Source organism: Bos javanicus, chromosome 22 (assembly GCF_032452875.1).
Source record: "Bos javanicus breed banteng chromosome 22, ARS-OSU_banteng_1.0, whole genome shotgun sequence".
In the NCBI taxonomy this organism is placed as follows: Eukaryota; Metazoa; Chordata; class Mammalia; order Artiodactyla; family Bovidae; genus Bos; species Bos javanicus.
Genome location: NC_083889.1, coordinates 9,195,061 through 9,206,652, shown reverse-complemented (window position 1 = coordinate 9,206,652; position 11,592 = coordinate 9,195,061). Strand labels below are relative to the sequence as shown.

At 39.4% G+C, this 11,592-nt stretch overlaps 1 non-coding gene across 1 annotated transcript; it reads left to right on the top strand.

The window, feature by feature from the left end:
* The first annotated feature begins 11,287 nt into the window (after positions 1–11,287).
* On the top strand, positions 11,288–11,360 carry TRNAK-UUU (transfer RNA lysine (anticodon UUU)). The gene has a single exon. It is a non-coding gene; the product is annotated as a tRNA-Lys (tRNA).
* Positions 11,361–11,592: the final 232 nt, after the last annotated feature.

Below are 11,592 nucleotides of genomic sequence, written 5' to 3'. Positions count from 1 at the left end.
TTCCTGACCAGAGATCTAACTGGTACCACCTGTATTAGGAGCTCAGAATCTTAAGCACTGGGCCACCAGGGAAGTCCATGACCCTATTTGATCCTGTACCCTCTTTTGTACCAATCAGCAGTGGTGAATTAGATGGGTGTAACTATTGTGGGAGAGGCAAGAGTAAATCCAAAGAAAGAATGTGTGGGAGGGACACAGAGAATGCGAGGAATTAAAGGTCAGATAGTAGACACACAATGGGTTTCCCTGGTGGCTTAATGGTAAAGAATCCATCTGCAATGCAGGAGACCTGGGTTCGATCCCTGGGTTGGGAAGATACCCTAGAGAAGGGAACAGCTACCTACTCCAGTATTCTGGCCTGGAGAATTCCATGGACTGTATAGCCCATGGGGTCACAAAGAGTCGGACATGACTGAGTGACTTCCACTTCACTTTAGTAGACACACACCACAACCACTTCTAAGTCTAATTCATGGTCAAAGGATCTTGCTCATTGAAAACATTTCTTTTTAAGTTTCAAGTTATCTACATACCAAGACAAGTATACATTTTGAACTAATGAAACTTAAATATTGATGATTTTTTTCTTTTAAAACTTAAGTCTTGAGTACACGGAGATTTTTGTGAAGAGGAATTGAAATACCTATCTCAGTCAAGTAACAAAAAGCATCATTTATGTCTGAATGTTTTTAAGGTTTCCCCAAAATTTTAGTTTATTTTGTTATTAACTGCTATTATCAAACAACTATCAAACATCAAACAACTATTCATGAGTGGTCAGCTTGTCTGCAGTTGATTCTTAAATTTTTCTGCATTAAAACAACATCTTATTATACACATGTTCGATATTGTCTATGTCGATGTCAACACAACAGCCATGGGTGTTTTAAAGTCCCAGTTTAACCTCCTACATTTTCGTACAAGTGTCAATCTGAGCTAAAAGGATATCATTGTAGTAACAGCGCTATTATTTCTGGTATCCAGGAGTGAAGGTATAATTATAATTGTTAACAATCTGGAGTGCTTTTAAGAGCTCAGCTAGGAAAGCCAGCCACTCTAGAGTGTTCAATCTTTCTGTAATCTATTTTTAAATTACTCTCTAAATATAAGCAAAGGAGGAAAAAATACCTGCAGTGTTTGTGTTGTTCCAAGGGGTCAAATACCCTACCCATGGAGAGAAGTGCTTGGTGCAGACAGCTTCTCCACAAGTGAGCTTTGTCAAAGTTCACCCCATTCAGTCTGAGAAATGATAATTAATGGATTTTGTCCCATTGTCCTGTCGGAAGGCCTAGGGGCCTACTTGAAACAGGCATTCTTCATAGAAGAAGTCTGTTTACTGAACCTTGATAATAGTCCAGCATTTTCAAAAGGAAATTCAAAAGAGAAAAGAAAATTCTGTTGAATGGAGGAAAGATGAAACTATTGACAATGTGAAAGTGTAAGCATCAGAAAAGACCTCAATACTGGAAGTTATTCACAGATTAAAAATAATACTTTTATACAAGATAAGAAAAATGGTGATGCCTCAGGCCTTCTGCCAGAAGAGTCCTGAGTGGATGTATCTTTTTTTCCCATAGGGAACTTTTGTGAGAATGTGAACTTTATGAATTTGACACTTCTGAATTATATTCACTGTCATTTGAAAAAGAATGAGTTCCAGCTAATTTTGGAGCATACAGAGTATTGCTTTGCTAACACCATTCATCAGAAGGGGACTTTATCCCTTAAAATCTCAGAATGGATTGACCATTTCCTTAATAAAGACTTTCAAATTTTTACTAAATTAAAAATTATAATTTGCACCAAATACCGCCTCCTATTTTTTGAAGAATTTGCTAGATAAATTATGAAAGTATATATGCAAAGTAAATACAGTTCCTTCTAATTTGATTATAATGGTTTTGCATATCCCCTTCCTGGATCACTGCCTTGTCATGGCATAAGGGTTTGTGTAACTCAGTGAAGCTATGGGCCATGCCATGCAGAGCCTCCCAAGATAGATGGGTCACAGTGGAGAGTTCTGACAAAATGTGGCCCACTGGAGGAGGAAATGGCAAACCACTCCAATATTCTGGCTGAGAGAACCCCATGAACTGTATAAAAAGCACAGATATTTTAAAATGACCACTTGGGCAGATAATAACTGTAGTTATGACCTACAGAGAGGGCAGCTCTCTTGGAGCCAGTCTTTAAAAGGCAAAACTCTTATCTATTCACTAAAGTGGGACTTTAATTAGAAAACCACTTGGTGGGACTTCCCTGGCCATCCAGTGGTTAAGACACCACGCTTCCCCTGCAAGGGGCACGGATTCAATTCCTGGTCAGGGAACTAAGATACTGCATGCTGCACAGTGACACCAGAAAATAGAGAAAAACAACAATAACAGCACGAAAACCAAAACCCAAACAAACAAAACAACCAACCATGTGGTTAGCCTGATGGTAGCGGCTGAATATTCTTGAAACTACATTTATTTTTTAAATAATTTATATAGCTCTGACTTACTTAGTTAAAAGGTATTTAACTTCTTTCTCTCTTAGCTCTAATGCATTGTTTCCCAAATGCTTTGGTTTTTTTCCCATGGACGCTAGCATCTTAGGAGATTTTCCATAAAGGTATCACGGTGTAGAAGAAAAACAGTCCCACAATGAAATACAAATGGTGAGCAATCCCATGTCACACTATTCTTTTAGAGATTCACACTGCACTGAGGGCTAAAGAAGCTCTGATAAGTCCTTCACTTAAAGGCTAATCAGGGGACCTCCTTGGTGGTCCATTGGCTAAGACTCCAACTCCCAATGCAAGGGGCCCAGGTTCAATCCCTGGTCAGGGAACTACATCCCATGTAATGCAAGGAAGTCCTGGTGCAGCCAAATAAATAATGGCTAGTCAATTTTATTTAATCACAAAACTATATCCCATACCCCTTCACTATTTTCTAGCAGCACTTTACCTCGTATCTAGTTCCACCTGGATGGTGGCAGCAACCCCAACACTGATTTCCCCACTTCTGCCCAGGCCCCCTGCTATCACACAGCCAATAGTGCCATTTAAGAATACAAATTGAATCTATAAAGCCGTCCAGTGGTTCTATTGCTTGTATTTCAGATAAAACTATATATTTACTAGCACTTCAAGAACCTACCTCAGTTGGGCTGCATGACCAGAGTATCTCACCTGTTGGGTCCATATCAGACTGGGAATTTGCATTTCTGGGAAGCTCCCTGGTGATTCTGATGACACGGGCCCACACTTTGAGAACTACTTTCCCGAATGATCAGGTCCCTCTTCACATCTCTGACCTGGCTCCCTGAACTCTACCCCCTGTCATTAGACTCCAGCCATAGTGACCTTTCAGCAACATTTCCTCCTGAAATCTCTTGCCTCCTGAAATCTCAGCATGGCTTGTCCCTGTCTTCAGATTGTAAGAAGAATATCAGATCTTCAGACACACATTTCCTGACTCCTCTTTCTAAATGCTCTTTCCTATCAGAGCCAGGAGCAGTTGATCTTTTCATATCATCCTGTTTTATGAAGTTTATAGAATTTGTAACCCTCGCTGATGTTCTATATTCTTGTCAATCTCACTACAATATAATTCCTGTGACAGCAGGGACTTTGTCTCTCTGCTATGCCTTTAGGGCTTAACTTGGACATAGAGCTTTATTTTCAAAGTACATTTATTAGCAGATTACAGGAGACACGTCCTTTAGAAAAGAGTTTGGGAATTGTTGACTATCTTTGTTGGGAAAATAGTGCTTCAACTTAAGATAGGTAACTGTAAATGTAGGATATAATCCAAAAAAATCACCATCATCCACTATAGAATTCAGAGGTCCCCAAGACCACCCTCACATTAGATGGTTTGCTATGGACTGCAAGGAGATCCAACCAATCCATTCTAAAGGAGATCAGCCCTGGGTGTTCTTTGTAAGGACTGATGCTAAAGCTGAAACTCCAATACTTTGGCCACCCCATGCAAAGAGTTGACTCATTGGAAAAGACTCTGATGCTGGGAGGGATTGGGGACAGGAGGAGAAAGGGACAACAGAGGATGAGATGGCTGGATGGCATCACTGACTCGATGGATATGAGTTTGAGTGAACTCCGGGAGTTGGTGATGGACAGGGAGGCCTGGCGTGCTGCAATTCATGGGGTCGCAAAGAGTCAGACACGACTGAGTGACTGAACTGAACTGAAGGACTTGAAAAACACATTGAAAGCTGTTATACTGACAGTTATGTTTTGCCTCATTGAAAGGATATAGATTAAAACCAGTCAAGAGGGGAATTCCCTGGCAGTCCAGTGGTGGGGACTCTGTGCTTCCACTGCAGGGGCACAGGTTTGATTCCTGGTCAGGGAACTAAGATCCCTCAAGCCCCGCAGTACTGCCAAAAAAAAAAAAAAAAAATCAGCCAGGAGGAAAAGTGCCTAGGACAGAGTCCAGGGACATTCCAAATATGGATCTTCCAATCCTTCAGTTATTCCAGTTATCCCTTTTCCATGAGTTACAGACAGCAATGATTCCTTCCAATGAAGATATGGATCAGCATACATGGGGCATTGTTGACCAGGGAGTTCACTCTCATCTTGACATTCAGAATTTTTACTGGAGCTTGACCATGTAAACTCGGTTAACCTTCCATGTGGCTAAGTCTCCAACTCTTCCAGAAGTAGAGCAGATTCCACCATAAACAGTTGGCTGCCAGTGGCCCAAGGCCCCCTTTTATCAGGTAGGACATTGCACAAATCTAAACATGACTTCCCAGGAGCCAAGGACAAAAACCAGAAATGGGGGGAAATAAGGTTAATTCTTTACTACACAGGTTTTCAACAAACTGAGTGATAATGTATTTGTCTTTTCACCATACAGAAACCCCTTTAAGAAAATTGACTACCAACTAGCTCCTTATCTGCTCATCTGTTTATTCATCTGTTTATTCATTTACTTCATGCTAAACTTATTATGTGCTAAATTAATATCCTTTTCCTCAATGAATTAAGAGTCTTCTATAAAGGAAATATGAGATTTTTAAAGCTGTATAGGGACTGAGCAACAAACCAGGGCAGGGGTGAAAAGAGGTAGCCAAAGCATTGTGCAACTATATCTTCCAAATGGTGTAGAATTTGAGATCTTAGTTTATTATCCATGAAACAAAGCAAGGGAACTATGTGCTTGATTTTGCAATAATGTCTACCACCTCTAATTCATGCACACCTCCCTGTGACCACCCTCTTTTAATTTATTATTTTGTATTTTTAATGCTGTTGGGCTGTACCCTGCAGGCCTACAAGCCCTGGATTTTCCCAGCTTCAAGCCAGAAGAAAGAGCCTGGAGTCAGCAACAGAGACCTCAGTGGTTTAATGGAAGGGGGATCTTCTATGTCTGAAGCAAGGTGCTGGAGCAACACCCCACAGTGTGGAGGAAAGAGCAGGACAGGGTGACCATCTCTCTGGGGCTGGGGAAGGTCACCAGTTATAAGGGGAATTATTAACACTTCAGGTTGGCTCACTGGTTACCAGGGAAACCAACAGAGGAGCACACCCGTCATCTTCCCCTTGATAAAAACAATCACTTAGCTGGGGTGTAAGAGGGTCAGTCAGGTGGGGAGGGAGGGGTAAAGAGGGTGTTTGTCAGGCAGCGGGTTTACAGAGAGCAAGAGAACAGCCACCTGGAGGGGCCTGACCATACCAATGTCTTCTATCCATGTACCCATCTATCTATCTGTCCATCCATCCATCCATCCATATCTATCTACCGGAAAGTACATGAAATCATAACTGTAAAGCTTGATAAATTATCAAAAAATGAACACAGCAGTAAAACATCACCTCAAACAAGAACATGAACATGACTGGTACTCCAGAAGCCTCCTCCATATTCCTAATTTCTACCTTGTTCCTCCCATCTCCTATCAGTACCCCATAAATGAGTTTTGCTTGTTCTTGAACAGCCAAACAATGGAAATAGAGCAAATATATTATTTTGTTTGTAGATTCATTTGCTTAATATTACAGTGAACACGTCCATCCATGCTATTGTATTTGACTGGCCCATTCCTTCTCGTTGGTGTATAGTATTCTATAGAATGAATGCATGTCATTGTATTACTTTGCTGCTATCAGTATTCTTTCATAGATATTTTGATGCATACACAGAACATAAAATTTCCTAGGGATAGATGAGGATGTGGAGACACTGACTCACAGGGTTTGATTGCGTACAAATTTAATAGATATTGCCAAAACATTTGATAAAGTAGGTGGACATATTTTTTAATCCTGCTAGTAGTACATAAGGGTTCTGATGTTCCATTTCCTCATAAATTCTTGGTGTTGTCAATGTTTTTCATTTTAGACTTTCTGCTAGATATGTGATAGTATCTTCTTGTTTTTATTTAAAGTCTTCCTTTTAAAAATTAAAATTGAGCACCTTTTTTCTATTTTTGACTATTTGAATAATCCTTTTGGTTTTTTTAAGGTGTTTATTAAAACCTTCTTGTGATATTTTATATCGGTTTGCTGGTCTTTTGTTACAGAATTTTAGGAATCCTTTCTGTATTTAGAATTCTACTTGGTAGTATATCTGCAGATATTACCTTTGAAGGATCACACTGGCTACACTGAAGCAGGATAAAATGAAGGCAGGGGACCCAGTTATGGTGCAGATGCTTCCAAACTTCTCACTCTAGGAGTATTTTATCCCTTGGTTCACAAACCTATATATGAATTTTTAGAGAAGCTTTATTTATAATTGCCAAAAATTGGAAGTAGCCAAGATGTCTTTTATAGCTGAATCAATAAACAAACAGTGAAACACCAATACAATGGATATTATTTGGCAATAATAAGAAACTCAGTACCAAGCCATGAAAAGACACAGAAGAAACATCAGTGTAATGCTAGGTAATGTGTAATGCTAGGTGAGTGAATAGGTTTAAGTGAGTACATGAATCAAAGGTCTGAAACATGAATTTCAGCTCTGAAAATTCTACATACTGTATGATTCCAACTAAATGACATTTCTGGAAAAGGTTAATATATGAGACTATTAAAAGGGCTTCCCAGATGGTGCCGGTGGTAAAGAACCCGCCTGCCAATTCAGGAGACATAAGAGACACAGGTTCAATCCCTGCGTTGGGAAGATTCCAACTAAATGACATTCTGGAAAAGGTAAAAATATGAGACAATTAAAAAATGAGTGCTTATTAAGACTTGAGGTGGGAACGGGGGAAATGAATAGGTGGGAACATGGGCAATTTTTAGATGAGTGACACTATTCTGTATGATACTGCCAAGTTATAAGTAATTTATCATTACTTATGAGTATGAGATCTTATTTTAATTTTTTTGTAAGAGGGTTTAACCTCCCCCCTTCCACCCATACAGGCTCTTCTGCCTATACCTAATGGTAACAAGCTGGTGTATGTCCGTTTATTAGTTTTTCCAAACTTATATCATCATATGCCAATATGCATAGGGCCTTCCTCATTGTTAAGTTAGGATCGTATTTCTCATATGTATACAACTCTACAACTAGTTTGGAACCGTGCCATAATTAATTCTGCCATTTCTCCAGAAACAAAAAACCACACTAGACATAGTTTTTATCTCTCTACATGTAATAAACATATTCCTTATATATTATTATTCTGCACAGTTCTTTTTTTCTATTTTTTGTTGTACCATTTAGCATACAGGATCTTACTCTTTTGGATAGTTATAAATTGGAATCAAGATTGCTTCAGGCACCAATGCAAATTTCTTTGTTTCTTCTATTTTTGCCCATGAGGCATGGCATGCGGGATCTTAGTTCTCGATCGGGGATGGAACCCATGCCCACTGCAGTGGAAGTTAATGTCCTAACTACTGGACCACCAGGGAAGTTACAGCAACATAATTGTTACTTCATGCACCAACGAAGACATTATGTAAAAGCAGCATAGCCTTCCTGGTTCCCACTATCCTTAACTCTAATATGGAAGATATTAATAACATCAAGTATTTTTCTCTTAAGATAATCCATCCATGTCAAAGCTCAACCTGCATTGAACATAACACATTATGCATTGTTTTCCAATTGCATGCCCAAACATATAATACTTCAACTTTTATAAAGTGTCGCACGTCATAGAAGATGACAAAAATCTCCTCTAATTTTGTTCTTTATGTTTATCATAACCTGATGCCAAATCAATATACTGGAGTACAAAAACCCAAATGTATAAGCAAGACACTGGTATAAACAGAATTAAAAATCTAAATAGACTGCGAATCAATAAATCTATAAGTGTATTAAGAGATTACCACACCAAGCAGGCTTTATTCTAGGAAGGCAGAGGTAGTTTAATTTCAGCAAGTATTAAGCTATTCTAATACTTTGAGAGTTTCAAGATTAAAGGATACAATTCAATCAGATGCCAAAAGCAGTAAAACATTCAACGTTTGTAGATAAAATTTATTACATTAGCTAAAAATAGAAGCAAATTATATATCTTAATACTACAAAGATTTTCTACTAAAAACCTAGTGAAATAAAATTTTATAATATTTTATTTATTCTGACCAAAATCAAATGAAGAGGGAGAAAGGAAAGACCTACCACAAATATATTTTTTAAACATGGCAATGGATATATTTTTTAAACATGGCAATGGAGTGTGTAATAAATAGTGAAAGTCGCTCAGTCATGTCTCACTCTTTGGGACTCCTTGGACTATATAGTCCATGGAATTCTCCAGCCCAGAATACTGGAGTGGGTAGCCTTTCCCTTCTCCAGGGGATCTTCCCAACCAACCCAGGGATTGAACCCAGGTCTCCCGTATTGCAGGTGGATTCTTTACCATCTGAGCCACAAGGGAAGCCTAAGAATACTGGAGTGAGTAGCCTATCCCTTGTCCGGCGATTTTCCAGACCCAGAATTGAACTGTGGTCTCCCGCACTGCAGGTGGATTCTTTACCAACAGAGCTATGCCCAGTGTAATAAATAGATGACAAGATAAATAGTGTATGGGCTTACTCGGTGGCCCAGTGTTTAAGAATCTGCCTTGCAATGCTGTGGACACAGGTTCAGTCCCTGGTCTAGGAAGAGCCCACGCTGGGGAGCAACTAAGGCTGTGAGCCACAGCTACTGAAGCTAGTGTGCCTAGAGCCTGTGCTCTGCTACAAGAGAAGCCACCACAATGAGAAAGCAATGCATTGAGCAGCCTGCACACTGCAACTAGAGAGCAGCCCCCATTTGGCGCAACTTGAGAAAGCCTGTGTGCAGAAATGAAGACGTTGCACAGCTAAAAATACATACATACATACATAAATCATGAAAAGATAAATAGTATATGAACAGTGGAGCAGAAAAAGGCACTCTATCATTTATTTCAATTAACATATGTTCTACATTGAAAAAAACAAAAGTTCAAGGAAGTAAGTGAAAACAAAACATCGTCATAAAGTCCTTTCTAGGACAACAGCCATACTGGAAAAAGCAACCAGACAAATGAGCCATTTGCAGTAAAACTAAAAACTTGACCAAATCAGAAAAGTCTTAGCTATAAATGTAAAGGGTCTATCATAAAAACTAGGATACTTCAGTGAAGGACACAAGGAAAGAGCTAAATGAAAGGAAAATCAAATGTTATGCAGTAAAAACTAGGATACTTCAGTGAAGAACACAAGGAAAGAGCTAAATGAAACGAAAGTCAAATGTTATGCAGTAAAAATGTGATCTAGGAAATAATCTAGGAAATAAAAAATAGCCCTTATTATGATAAAATTATGAGAGACAGGGTAGTCCTTTCAGATTTTAAACATACTATGATGGCATAATAATTCAGCTAATCTACTATTAGTGAAAAAATAGATCAATAGAACAGAATAGAGTTCAGAATTAGATCCATTAGTTTGTAGAGATTTCACTTCTGATGTAAGTGAAATCTCAAATTTTTGTTGGAAATATGCAAAAGTCAATAAGTATTGCTGACACAGTTACAGTACTTGTTCAAAGGCAAAAAAAGATAGAGCAATAGGGATAGAGAAAGGGGGAGAGAGAAAAAGAGGGAGAGAAAGTCAGAGAGGGAGGAAGGGATATGAAGGGTCTGGTGCCAAGAAAAGTAACACCATAAGAATAAATATGGCAGTATTAAAATATTTTGTGCACATGTAACTTGATGATAGAAAAGTATTTCAAGATGCAACATCTAAAAGTCAAAAAGTAAAATGGTGACAGAAGAGACTCCACACACACCACATGAACTGCAGAAATTACCATAAGAGTTTGCCACGTGACAGATGTGCAGACGTGTTTGTAATGTGGATACAAAATAAAAATCCATATTTATAACCAACTAAAAGATCTCTTTTGGGAATTAAAAAGGGACATATAACATATATCAGATCAGATCAGGTCAGATCAGTCGCTCAGTCGTGTCCGACTCTTTGCGACCCCATGAATCGCAGCACGCCAGGCCTCCCTGTCCATCACCAGCTCCCGGAGTTCACTCAGACTCACGTCCATCGAGTCAGTGATGCCATCCAGCCATCTCATCCTCTGTCGTCCCCTTCTCCTCCTGCGCCCAATCCCTCCCAGCATCAGAGTCTTTTCCAATGAGTCAGTTCTTCGCATGAGGTGGCCAAAGTACTGGAGTTTCAGCTTGAGCATCATTCCTTCTAAAGAAATCCCAGGGCTGATCTCCTTCAGAATGGAGGGACTTCCCTGGCTGCGGTTAGGACCCTGCACTTCCACTGTAGGGGCAGGGTTCAATGCCTGGTTGGGAACTAACATCTCACAAGTTGACAAAAGGGTAAAGGGAAACAGGATACCTTAAAAGCCAAAATAATTTTTAAAAAATCATTAACTTATGAAAAAATCATTACCCTATTAACACAAACCACTTCTTACCCCCATCTTTCACTTTTCACAAAGGCTTTCCTTCCCAATTTTATTTTTATTATTAATTCTCATCCAAAATACCATTCTACTTCTTTCCCTATGAAATGATTATGTTGACAGTAATATATTATACATTATCTTCAGAACTTCTCTTTATCTTTCAATACATGCAGGAGAGAGAGAGAGAGAGAGAGAGAGAGAGAGAGAGAGAGATTTCTATAGGTGGGTCTATCTATCCATCCATCCATCAACACATTTTCACTGCCTTTGTCAGTTATCTATGCTAAAGTTAAGGTCACCTGTTTAGGAATAAATGGGATCAGGAAAGAGAAGCCTGGCAAGCTACAGTCTACAGAGATGCAAAGAGTTGGACATGACTGAGCCACTAACACTTTCACCTTGCCCAGATGGCTCAGTCAGTAGAGCATCAGACTTTTAATCTGAAGGTCCAAGGTTCAAGTCCCTGTTTGAGCCGTCCACCATTGTGGTTTACCCTGGTAAAGAATCTGCCTGCAATGCAGAAGACCCGAGTTCAATCTTTGGGTCAAGAAGATCCCCTGGTGAAGGGAATGGCTACCCACTCCAGTATTCTTACCTGGAGAGTTCCATGGACAAAGGAGTCTGGTGGGCTACAGTCCATGGGGGTCACAAAAAGTCGGACACGACTGAGTGACTTTTACTTTCACTGATATTTAGGATGGAAACA